Raw genomic sequence first — 13,489 nt, 5'->3', positions numbered from 1 at the left:
TTTCTTGTCAGTTTTCAGGTCACTGCTTTATGCTTTGAGCTAGAGGGGCATTCTTTGACCCAAGTGTTGTTTTTCATATCCTCAGGTGTATCATCCTCAATGGATCAGGTTTTGTTTGTAAACTGCATTACTTTGTCTAATAATTTCATAGCTTGCTTTAAATAATCTTTTATTTATAGATGTATCTTTATGCTAGATTTTACTGTCTTCAAAAGCTGTGATAAACCACTTCACACAAAAGACTAACTAAAAGAGGTCATGCTGTATGCATAACAGCCTTTTTTTCTGTTCAGTGCTATATGAACAGCTAAACTAGTGTAGAACACTACTGCAAGTGCACTGCAAAACAAGTCAGTGCTTCTTTTATCCTTGGTGCTTCTTTTTTTCCTCCTTGATGTCCCATTTACCTTTGACCAGCAGCGTCTGACAGTTTGGATTTATCAGAGGCACTCAGAGTAGAGCAGCTCTGTGTCACTGTGTCTTCCTGCTATCAAAGGAGCTGGGCGTAGAAGAAAATGGTTTCCAGGGCATTGTGACCATATTCAAGGCTGGCAGAGCACCAGCAGAGATCAAAACTAACAGGTCTTTTATTAAAAATGCTGTATAACTCTGAAAAGCTATCTATCCTTCTTTATGAAGTAGCAACTCTGCTGTTGCTATACTGTAACACTGCTGCATAAATACTTTAAAATTATAAAAAGTAAAAATGAAATCATTCCAACAAATATTTTTTTTTTTTTGTGTGTGTGTGTGTGTTAATTAATGATTGCGGCTTGCCCTAATTTATTAAAGAAATAAAATGAGTCATCTGACCCATTTGCAGGTGTTTCACCTTCAGCCTCAGTAGAAAACACTTGTCTCCACAATAATACTGTGCTGTCAGCTCCTCCTACCCCCTCCATGACTGAGGCTGCTCTTGTGCTAAATGTCTCTTCGGCGTGACTGGCTACACTTTGTTCATGTACAGTGAATCAGTTTGTTACTCTTTCAATTGTGTAAGCTCTGAGGCACAGTCAGACCGCAGCAGGTAGTGGGCTATGCAGGAAGGTGGTTCCGAGCACGCAGTGGGAGCACTTAGGCTTAAAATGCTAATTTCTGTGAAATGTGAGATGCTGACTCAGAGGCTAACAGCATCCACGCAGTTTTATCTTTCACGGCTTTACAATTCTCTCTGACACACACATATTTTGTGAAATAGCAGAATATTTTTTTTCGTCAAGTGTATTGCTCACAAAAATATGCTTGTGCTTCACCACCATTTCTTAAAAGATTAATTTTTTATTATGCTGTTAATCAGAATATTAACACATGGAAAATGTATGTGATTCAGTGACTCAGAAGGGTGTTATTGTGGATTGTGAAATAATAAATGTGTGGGTGAAAGAGAAAAATGAAAAATACAGTATTTAACTTTGGTGTATCCACTATACTGGGGATTGAAAATAATTCATAGATTATCAAAGCATTTAATATACCTGGATTATTATTTTTCATGCATGGTGCACTTAAGTTAAAACTGTACTGTGACAGTCAGCTTAAACCATATATAGCAAGAGGGAGAGCACCCCTGAGAGTGACTGTCTCTGTCCATTTTGTCACTGAAGGGGAGGGAACAGAGCTGGGGCACAGTGTGACCAGTACTTATGAGGCAGAGGAGCATCATATCATCCAGAGAACTGTGGAACTGTGGAATGATTTGGGTTGAAATGGACAACCAACCTGGTTCAACCTGAAGTTCAAATCCAGGGCCAGAACAGACCAAGTTACACAGGAAATTGCCCAGATGAATATTAAACCTCTCAAAGAACAGAGATTTAGAGATTTCACAGCCTTTCCTGTTTGACTACACTCATGGGGAAACATTTTTTTTCTTTCTAGTAACTAATGGGAGTTTCCTTTGTGACTCTTGACTTCCATCCCAGGACTGTGCACTTCTCAAAAGAGTCTTACTCTATCTTCTCTATAGCCTTCCAATGGATGAGACCATGTTAACCTTTATGTCTTAAGATACCCTTAGCCTCCTCCTTTAAGAACATATCCAGTTTTCTCAATCTCTTCTTTGTACTGTGTGCTACAGCCCTGACTATCTTGGTTGTCTGCATTAGACTCACTCTGATGTTCCCATGTGTTTCTTCTACTGGGGATCACAAAATGGACACGGCACTCCTGGATTCTAGAGTTGAATAAAAATGCTGGTGTTGATTTTAACTCAACATATGTAGCAGGAGACAATGGCTACAGTATCATGTTATCAAGCCTGAAGAAAACAAATTTAGTAGACACTAATATTCATTGTCCTTTGTTAACTTTCATATTGTACACTAAAGCCAGATATTTGACTGTGCTGGTAATGCTGTAGGCAAAGATGACCACCATTGGATATTTTTCTCACCTAGGATATCCCAAATGGTCCTAAAGAATCTTAAAGTTGCAGATAATGTGTATTGACACTTACAGTAACTTCATCTAGCTCAAGTCAGACCATATTTACGTGAGTGGAAACATTACAGGAATCAAATCAGATTAGAGCAAATAATGTTTTGATATCTCAGAACACCTAATGGATGAAAGAGAGGAAACTTAAAAATATCCATCTTTAGAGGTGGAAAAGAGTGATTTATAACTGTAAAACCAGAAATTGTGGCATTAAATATCCAAATATTATTTTACTTATGCAATAGCAACTAAAACCCCAGTATAACAAAACAATTCCTGAAAAGGATTTGTGCAGCACAGGCAAGTTCAGCTGGAAAAGGTCCAACAGTAGAAACTGCGTTTCAACTGAGTCAAATACAAGTGACTTTGGAAATTGGTAGGAAGTATTTCTGTATGCAGTTACTTGCTTCCACTGATTTTCAAATATTGCATTGTGAGACATTATCTCAACAGGAAGGAAGGAAGGAAGGAAGGAACTGTAGTACCATTCAAAAAGGACTAAGGCCCAGGAAACTATGGTCAGTGACTGCTAGCAGCATAAAGTTTGTTTGGTGGCAAGAGTCCTTTGTGGTCATTTACAAAAAAAAAAAAAAAAGGGATTTTCTAGGAGCCTTCCACATCTCTTCATAACAAAACCATAGCAACCCCCACGCAAAGTATGTGAATGAATGTGTTGCTGAATGCCTGTTTTGTGGGGAATGGCTGGCAGTTTTGGAGCTGTGGCCCTGGCAACAATGATGCCTGAGTGTTTTCCTATAAGTGCTGGAGTTGTCTCAGACTCTTGGAATGATGGAGCAGAAAGGACCATTCTGATAATTTGCCCTGACTGCCAGCATATTCTAGGCCATAGAACCTCCCTCAAGCCTTGTCTGCTTTAGACCCTTAAATTGTGCTTGAACAACAAAGTTGCTGCTTTTCAACATTTATGGCACTACTGTGAAAACATGCTTGTGAGAAATAGCCATCTTGACAATTCCATATCAGTTAGAAAAATCTGTGACCAGGCTATTAAGACATTCATCAGCCTTTTGTTAAAGAACAACAAATAGCAAATAAAACAAATAAACAAAACTAAGATAGAGCTAGGCAAAGTCTGTAGGAAATAAAGCCACACACCATTTATTAGAAATCCATCCACACTTTGGGCATACTAAAAGAAGTACAGCTGTAAAATATGAATGCTTGCCTTTGACATAGATTAAAGAACTGAACACAATGTTTTGGCTGAGAATCCTTAAACAAGAAAAAAAGCTTGAGGTCATTAGTATCTAAAAAGAATTATAAAATTAAAAAATTTCCCTTTTCTATTTTCTCTGTTTATCTGGAGCAGTAATTAAATTGCTGGATGGAATTGACTGAAATAGATGTAAAATCTTTAAATAATTTGTAAAACAAGTAGATATGATTTTGTAAGGTATACCTGTGTGACTCTACACCTGCAGCTAAAGGTGAGTGATTAATGATCAACATGGTAATTTCTCACTCTCTGGCTAGTTTGTTGGGGGTTTTAAAAGACATAAGGGACTAGTTTTATAAATAATGGCAGACTCAATAATGAAGTACTATTTAAAAAACCACAAACTAACAAGCAAACAAACAAATAAATGCCTTGGTTGTCTCAAACCTTCATGCAGAAGATTTGGAAGGAATTGTTCCAGAAGACAAAGGACTTCAATGCAAGCCTGAAAAGAGGAGTTAATTTTCAACCTCAGCTTCTTCTTAAAGTTGAACTAGAGAATGCTCTGCACTAGCATGATGTGACTTTCAGAGGTCAAATGCTTACAGTGACCACCATCTTAATTTATCTGGTCCTTCAAATAATCTTTTGCAAGGTTCAGATGTCAATTTTTGTATTTTGTCAAAGTCAACTCCTTTAGGGAATAGAAGTTTTAGCATGGATTCTATATGCTTTTTGAGGATTTATCTTTAAGGAAGTATGAAGATAGTCTTTTCTACATCCTCTTTGCATTTGGGGACACCTCTAGGCAGTTCTCCCCTTCATCACATGATTATGGTTATGATTCTTTTCCAATTTTTGACAATACAATGATGTCTTTTTTCACTTGGATTAGGACAAACACAAATTCTGTAAATCAGTTTATTTCCCCACCACCTTGTTCTGATGCCACAGTCTTCTCTGTCTATGCTTTATTTGTGGTGACATTATGTTTTTCTTATTTTTTCCTCTATATTATTTTATCCAAAGGTACTATAAATTTAATTTAAAATAAACAAAAAAAGCTATCAAACTTAAAATATTACTGAAATGTTGCACTTAAATTTGAGGGTTTGGTAAATACAGAGAGCTCTTCTGCCTTTGCTGCCTATGGCTTTCATGTTCATCAGCTGTGGAGAGCCATTTATTGCCTTGTAAACTTGCAAGCAATTACCTTTCTGCTATTATACTGTCACATAAAATGGTTCTTCTTTATTCTTTCTCTCTGTGTCTCTTCTCAGTGTCATTATCACTTGACAGAAATGTCTCTCACTCTTGGGATGCCTATATTTCCAGTGTTCCTATAGAGAATAACTTCTTTAAGACAGAAATTAGAATTACAAACAGAAAACAAAATCAGAATTACTGGACAAAGAGAAGCATTAGCTATTTAAGATTGTTATTAGAGGGACAATAAAAATAATATTTATTTTAAAGTTCTTAAATTAGCCTAATAAAATTAATCACAGTGACATCCATTCCCTGCGAATAATCAGTCAAACTCTCATGTAGCAATGTAGGTAATTTTGATTAAAACTAAAGAGCATCCACAAGGGAAAATAGAATAAATATGTAGATTAAGTGCTGAAATCAAGTAGGACAAATCTGCTGGCATCTAGTGATTTAGCTTCATGAAAAATTCTGGTATTACTCTTTCTGAGCATGTCTTGACAGGTCTGTTTGGGTTGCAACAACATGAAAAAGGGGACAATTCAGTCCACTAAAGAGCACTGTGCTTCCTAAATGTATAGTCAGTGGGCATTTTTTCAAATTTCTCCTTTGGAGTACACTTAAGGGTTTATAAAAGAACAAAGTAGTGACAAATGTGTTCTCTTGTCACTTGCTTGGAAAATTGAGCTCTGTTCAGTGTTGTGAACAGAACAGAAAGAACACGGTGTGAACAAGAACACCAAGACCTGAAAATCTCACTTTGATCTCTTTCTTAAGAACTAACCAGGAGCACTCTGACATTCTGTAAGGAGGCAAGATATTTCAAAAGTTGCAGTTGTGTATGATGGTGGCTTTTACAAACAATGGAAAAGTAGTGAATTTGAAGTTCACAGCACTTTTTTTCCTCTGATACTATGCAGTGTGAATCCTCTTTTCTTGGTCAAAATATACTGGGGCCTCATAAGCCAGGTCTACTGAAAAGATCCTTTTATTTCTCCTTTTTTTCAAACCATATAATTACATGAATTAAGCTCTGTATATATCTCCAGCTATCTACAGGTTGCAGGTCAGGCCCTCTTTAACCCCAATTTTTTTTTTTTGTTATCTAATCCCTTCATGCTGTCCTGTTCAATGCTAGACATTTTACAGTCTTCAGGAAAGAGAATGAAAAAGGTTATGAAAAAACACTGGAAGCTCTCATTTTCTGAGAGCTAGTAAGCAATATATATTTTGACAATATCAGGAATGGATCATGGTAAATAAAATAGGTAGTATAAACAGGTCTGTCTGCAAAGAGAAACAATGTCAGTAGACTTTAAATTATATCAGCTGAATGATACAATACAGTATATTTCTAATTGCTTGAGCCCAGAAAAGGAGAGAAAATGTGAACTGGAGTTATTTTTAAGAACCCTTAATTTGTGGTCTTTCTTAAAGTCTTAGGAAATATTTTGAAGTGGTTTTTTTTTCTTCAATCATTTCTTCTCCATATCTATTTTAAATGTCCTTTTTGATCTCTCAATTGTTCTTCATATGAAATTTGTGTTGCAGATTATTTGCATACTCAGCTTCTGCATAAATGTTTTGTAAGTTAAGTTTTTTAAGAATTTGCACTTAAATCAAAGATAAAAAGTGAGCTATGGTGACAAAGAAATTACATCAAACAAAGCATGCTGGCCATATCTTAGGAAACAATCAGTCATTATGGGCAGATTTAATTTGAATTATTGAAGTAGAATTGTTAGATATTAAAAAGACTGAAAGTGAAAGAGTCATACTCATTTTCCTTTAACTGGAGTCTCCAGATGTTACTATATTTTCACATGACATAAAGGTCTAGTTCCAATCTTTTATTTCTAACTTGGATTTACCCACCCTGCAAGAAATTACTTTTCAGATTAGCTTGAACTTTATTATGCATTTTATCATATTTTTTAAAAATGTGTAACACAAAGTGAATCCCTAGGATTGTTTAGTGGAAAGCTATTAGATAGCCTTCCTGGAATACTCCTATATAATTAAAGTCCATTAAACATTTTGCATTATGTAGGATTTGAAATGCTGTATAGAACTTCACTGCAGAGTGTAGAATTCAATGAATACTAATATAAATCTTTACAAAAAGTATTGTCTGCTGTGTTCCTTGAGTCTTAGCCCTTACAATCTGTCAATGCAGAATGGAAGTCTGAAAGGCAGTTCTGACCACAGGAGAATTCACACTGCTTATGTAGACAACTTGATATGAACCAAGTAGTGGGTAGCCCATGCCATCTTCCAAAATTCTCTGTGAGTACACTGTGACAAAATTATCATGCCATCCAGGGACAATCAAGATGAGTACATCTGGAGTAATGCCACACTAAGCAGATATTCTAAGAATACTGCCAGTAGGCTATTCATAATTTGAACAGACATCAGGTTTAGTATTTTAAAGACAAATTACCATGGCTTCCAAGCAACCAATGCTGTATCTTTGGCTGCCATATGCAATCAAACTGATGGTGACTCCATCACTTCCTCATTGTGTCCCTTAGCAGTGAATTCCATAATAATGCCTCACACACTTAAAGTGTAATTCTATCAGAACCTGTGCAAATTATCTCTTTAGGTGTTTTTTATAGTGCACACAAAAAATTGTAATATTAAACAATTTTAATTATGATCTATTTATATATTTAAAATATCTGTGTTGTGAATAGCACACATTGCTCAAAGAAGAGTTCAAATAACTGAAAAGCAAATTGTAGAGTTTATATCAAGGTTCTGCAGACAGTAATTATTAAAAAATATTTAAAATAATCACATTTCCTCACTCACAAACATTTTCTGGTCCTTTGGCTATCCAAGAATCCCTAATAGATTAATTTTTTAAAAAAATCCTATCTCAAATTTTACAGACAAAAATGTGGTTGTGTCTGTAAAATTGGGTTATTAAATTGCATTGTTCATAACATGATTCTTAAAAATATTTTGTTCTCTGCAAAAGTCCTGAATGTGCCTGCCAAACTAATGAACAGAGTTTCCTAAAGGAACACATTATTTCTGTAGCCTGTGTTCTGTGTTTGGAGCCAAAAGATTTTCAGAAGTTGAAGGTTTGCTTTTGTCTAATAAAGCATTAAATAATTTTGATTCAGTTTATACCAGATAAACATCTCTCCTCTCCATCCCCTGCCATGATACAACAGTTTCTATTACATGTGGGGCTTATGGTAACAGCATTTGGGAGAAGACATCCTTCCTGAAGTTTTTGAAGAGTTTATTTATGTAAGCAGACTACCTAATGTGTATGACCAAAAAATGAGGCACAAAGCAGTAATTCTGCCTCAACAAAGGGGTTGGACTATTTGATTCCTGTGAAATGTAGATTATTTATTACTTAAACTTCAGTGGTCTATGATGAAATTACCATTATCCGAATCCATGACATTTAATGAAATACCAAATATATTCAAAACTCTTGCATTCCAGATTATCAATACATTTCTTGGCACATTAATGTTGGGAATTATTGACTAACAGTAAACTATTTTTCAATCATGAATAACTGTTTAAAAAGCTGTTAACTCATGCACAAGTAATCTATAAATCTCTTACTCCCAGAATTTTCATCACTGCTTTCCTATGCCCATTATATAAATGGGCATGACTAGTCGTGACTAGTTTTTGGCTGCCTTGCTTGTATTTGTAGTTTGTAAAACACTAATTTTGAGTCAGTTGACATTTCTTATTTCAGCTTATCTATAAGTAACTTGTCTTTCCCCAACAGATCCAAAAAACTTCATGGTTGTTCTTAGCAACTGACTAAAATGCATGAGAATTTGTGAAGGAGTGCCAAGGAGTGTTAGACACTAATTGTCATTCTTGAGAAATGGTCCAGCAGAAAGATTAGGTGGTATACAAAAAATGGGAAAAGTGTGAATTGTCCACTTAATCCTAATCTTAGAACACTGAAAATGTTCAGATGCATTAGTATGAGCCAACAGACCTTGGAGGTACAATGCACACTAACATCTTCTGCAAGAGATAATATTTCAGTGCATTGTTAGGAGTACATGGGCAAAGAAATCTAAAAGCAAAATCATTGTTGAAAATCTTGCCAGCAAGGATAGACATTTTTAAAAGACAATAAAATTGTAATTATCAGGTAACATGATCTCCTTTCCTATACTAAAAAATCTCTTTGTAGTCCTAGAGCCGTTTCTCTCTGCGATGTGGAGTGATGTGCACTGTAACACTGCAAGAAGTACAAAACTTCTCTGAGGTCATAAAGCATTAAATGACTGCTCCTAAAGATGAAACTGACTTACAGCACTGATGAGATATACTTCAAACAGAAAATTTATTTTTGAAAGAAAACTGGTTTTCCATTCTGAAATTTTCCAGCAAACCAGTTCTCAATAACGTCCTCAAATTTTCAAGACGTATGTTACAGATATGGAGCAAGATATGCAGCAGATATTTTTATGCCACACTCAGCATAATGAGTAGGAAAAATAAATCATGTTCCCACTACTACTGGCAGTTGTATAATCATTATCAGCAGAACTGGTAATGAGACCTAAACTGCACATGTGATCCGAGTGGAATATCATCTAGCTGACCTCATGAATGTATATGCTTTTATCTTTATTGAGACGTAGACAGATAGATCTTAATCAAATCATATGTCTGTTTCAGTGATCTGAGGACTTAGAAATGTCTGTGTTACAACTACAGCTGAAAATAAATTTAGGTATTGTACCTGTAATTCTAGGCACCATGGTCATAACTCTGTCTTATTCTAATGGGATGGTTTAAACAGAGACATGTGGCATACAAGTCACCAGAAGTAAAGATACCACAACTGAGGATTGCTGTGTGCACACATGCTTGGCATAAACTTAACTGAGATAACAAGACAAATGCTGAATTATCTGCTATTTAAATGTTTCAAGTTATTGACATTACTTTAGCTGGGTATTGTATGTAGAAGGGAAAAAAGGGTTTTCAAAAGTTTTTTTCAGACACATTATTTATAACGAATTTTCCACCTTAAGGAGGTTCCAGATAACCTAATACAGTCACTGTCGTTATTGTGAATTTTCAGTGATCAAAAGATCTTTGATCAAGGTAGGTTGTCCAACTGCAATTTGTAACTCACTGGTTGGTTCTTTGCAGATTCTTATTTCTTACAAGCATGAGAAAACACATAAAAAATTTTGAACTTAACTATCACTGTCCCCTAAGTCTAAAGACTTAGTATGGAATAGATTGAAGATACAAGAATGCAAAGATTTTTGGGAGCAATACATTCAAATTTAAAAAAATCAGAAGTTCTTGAGATATGATTAAATATTATGGATTTTCTGAGATCTGGAATGTTAAAGACTTGCCATTCTCAAAGTATTTGAAGAATTCTAAAATGCAAAGTCCAAGATTTTTAAATTATGGAAACATGTTTTGATAATTATTTCAGAACTTATTCTTAGCTTCTGTTTTGGTATTGTTGTTTGGTTTTTCTTGATTTGGAGTTTTTTCCATTGATCACAGTCATTTGATGGTGTTACAATAGTGGGCTTTTAATGGAAAATAAATCTATTTTCCAAACTGGGAAACACTAAGCCAGTGGGAAGAAAAAAAAAAAAAAAAGAAAGAAAGAAAAATAAAAAAGAGTAAAATTTAACCCTCTTTTCACCATAACTTTTTATTGTATCAATAAAAATTCTTTTCTACATGTTCCTCAGCATGGACACTTTGCCTTGATGTGTGACAATCTTCATTGTAATATAGCAAATGTGCATTAGTCTCTCACATAGTTTTGCAATTTATTGTGGGTAATTTGCTTTATCTTCTAGGTGAGTGCTTGAGAACATATTAGTGCTTCAAATTATGAGATGACTATGGTTTCACATTTTAATTAAACATTTTTTAAAATTTCATAATTATTTTTTAATTAATCATTAAGTGTAACTCTTTTAAACTGTTGGACAAAGGTCTATTGATTCCATTGAGCTGTGTGATTCAAGAGCCTAAGAGGCAGATTCTGGTATACTTGCTCACCATTTCAGCCTGTAAGCTAATTCTTTTAATTAGCACTTCTAACAAATTCAATCAATCTTATTGGTATAATAAGAAGTCATATTTTCACATTCAACCTTCAATTATGAAAAGTTGTGAAAGAATTTTTCCTTTCATAAAGTCATTTTGAATCACTAGTTTTCATGTGCTTTCCATTATGAAAAAAACACACAAACAAACAAACAAACAAGCAAAACCCCATGAAAAGCAGATTAAGGAAATCAAAACCTGAGTTTAGGTTTTGCAAATCATTAAAGCATAAATATGGTTCCTAATTCTCATTTCCACAGACATGAAATAACACCCTAATTGTTCAGAAATAGGTATTTTAACTTACACATTTCAAGCATTGAACCATGCTTTTGACTTTTTAATACTTATATACATGATGCAAAAAGAAACAATAAAAATCCAGCTTTTGTGCACCAATTCTTAAATAAGCGGATCATGATAAGTATGCTAAATATTTTGTCTGCTCCAAATTACAGAGAGGGAAGGCAAAACCAGACAAGATTAGCTGTTGTGAGCTCTGTGTTTGTCACAGGAGAAGAAAGTAGAATAAGAAAGACAAAAAGAAATGCAAATTTGTAATATTGAGCTAAACAATATTTCTTTTAAAGCAAATGCATTTAATTATTTTTTGACTTTGCTGAGGCAGTTTCTGAAAACACTAAGAATCAAAAAAATTTACAGTTACATAAACATTCAAGCTTACCTAAGTAGAAAAAGTTCATCCATGTCTAATGAAAATACTGTCCTGTGTTCCTCATTCAGTCATTATTTTCTCATATGTATGACATGGGGGAAATTTTCCCTCAGTATGAACAAAAAGCCTGGACTCAAATGTAATATTTAATCTGTGAATTTCACAAGAATAAAATAGATCAGACAGAAAATGTTTCATGTGTTCAGGTTCAAAGACCTAATTAGCCATCTCAAATGACATAAATTTAATAGAGCCACAAGCATCTACATTCTTGGATTTTTTCAAGGCCAGAATGGGCTTCGAGCAGCCTGGAGTAGTGTAAAGTGTGTGCCCATGTCAGTGGGGTTGGAACGAGATAACCTTTAAGGTCCCTTTCAATGCAGGACACTCTGTGATGGTCCTGTGAATAGCTGGCTTTGATTGTCCCACTATTTAAAGCCTTGATAAGGGTCTACTATTATGTTTGAAGGCATCTGCAAATTTCAGTAATAGAAATCATAGATGATCTACCTTGAGATACCATTCCACATTTACTAGTCCTGACAGCAATTGCCTTTCCAGGATATGTTTGGAAGACTAGGAAATACTCCTTTTACTGTAAAAAGCAGAAAGCAGAGAGAACTGGATTTAATGGGGCTGTGAATGTTGAAAATTAAAAAATGTCCCGTACAGAGTTAATAAATTCATACATACCCAAACTAAAAAAAAAAACAACTGAGACTAAACAACACATACCTAGGAAAAACTAGAAGAGAGAAATAGGTGGGCAAAAGAATTATTATTATATTCTTAATACTAAAATCCCATGATTGCTTGGTATGTCCTGCAACTTGTAGAACTTCTACATAAACATGACTTTTACAGACTAACAGACTAATCTCCAAAAGATAGACATCAGAAGATAAGGAAAAAAGGATTTATGCTACTTCTGAAAATCCAGTCTTCTTCTGGTGAAATTATCCAAAACTTCTCCAGGAACTGTGCCTATGGGATGCTGGCCAATGATCACAGAATGTGGTCACAGAACAAAGCCTGAATGTTATCATCCAGGTAGACACTGGCAATCAGGAGTAGCTGTCTAGAAACAATAGGATAGCCACACTCCTCCAATTCTGTTTCATAACCCACACACCATACATTGGTTGTGTGTTTTCTCTTACTCCTTTGGCAGAAGAACAAATTATAGCTTTGGAGTGATTCTTGTGGTTTTCTGTTGATCAGCTGTCATATGGAGCTTAGAGATGGGCCTATCAACCTGTAAGTGCATGGTATTATTTTTCTTCTGTCTGGAAGCAGAAAAAAAATCTGTAGATAATGTTTTTGGCAGTGAATATCTGTGGGGCTGGGTGGGGGATTAAAAATTTTTGTGTGATTTTGTTGACAGAATATTACATTTTCAGCTCTCAATCCCTGTTATGCAATGGTTGCTTTTCATAAAAGAGACACGGAGAGCAAGAAGCTGTAAATCTAGTAGAAAAAGGTGTATTTTATCTTTTGGAAGATAATTAACAGCTTTACAAGAATTCCCAAGAAAACTGCAACATGCATGAGTCACTTTAAATATAAGTGGTAATTAAAGTAAGTAACACAAAATATTAATAAAATTATCTTTAAAAGAGAGGAAAGGAAATTAATTTATCCCTTCTGTTGCCCTGTGATGTCTCAGTGCCCAGCTGCATGAAGTTTGAGGGGTAGGTAAACATTAGCATAGAAGAAAAATAAGGTCATCCTACACAAGCTTGGAGAAAGAGTAGGTCACCCAGGGCAGCCACCCTGGATGCTGCAGATAGTCTTCTTCAACAATAGGAAAAAGAATGAAGTAGCCAAAAGAACTCTCTAGGGCCAAGTGTGCATTGTATAAGCTAATTACCCAGCAGCGGCAAAACAGATAACGGCTGGAACAC

General features: G+C 35.0%; 1 long non-coding RNA gene across 1 annotated transcript in view; it reads left to right on the top strand.

Annotated features, from left to right (window-relative positions):
• The window catches only part of LOC135301763 (uncharacterized), a 214,517-nt gene that overhangs the window by 28,466 nt on the left and 172,562 nt on the right, over nt 1-13,489 (top strand). The gene's annotated exons all lie outside the window — the stretch shown is intronic.

This window comes from Passer domesticus, chromosome 5 (genome assembly GCF_036417665.1).
Source record: "Passer domesticus isolate bPasDom1 chromosome 5, bPasDom1.hap1, whole genome shotgun sequence".
Lineage (NCBI taxonomy): Eukaryota > Metazoa > Chordata > Aves > Passeriformes > Passeridae > Passer > Passer domesticus.
This window is presented reverse-complemented; position numbering and strand designations above follow the sequence as displayed.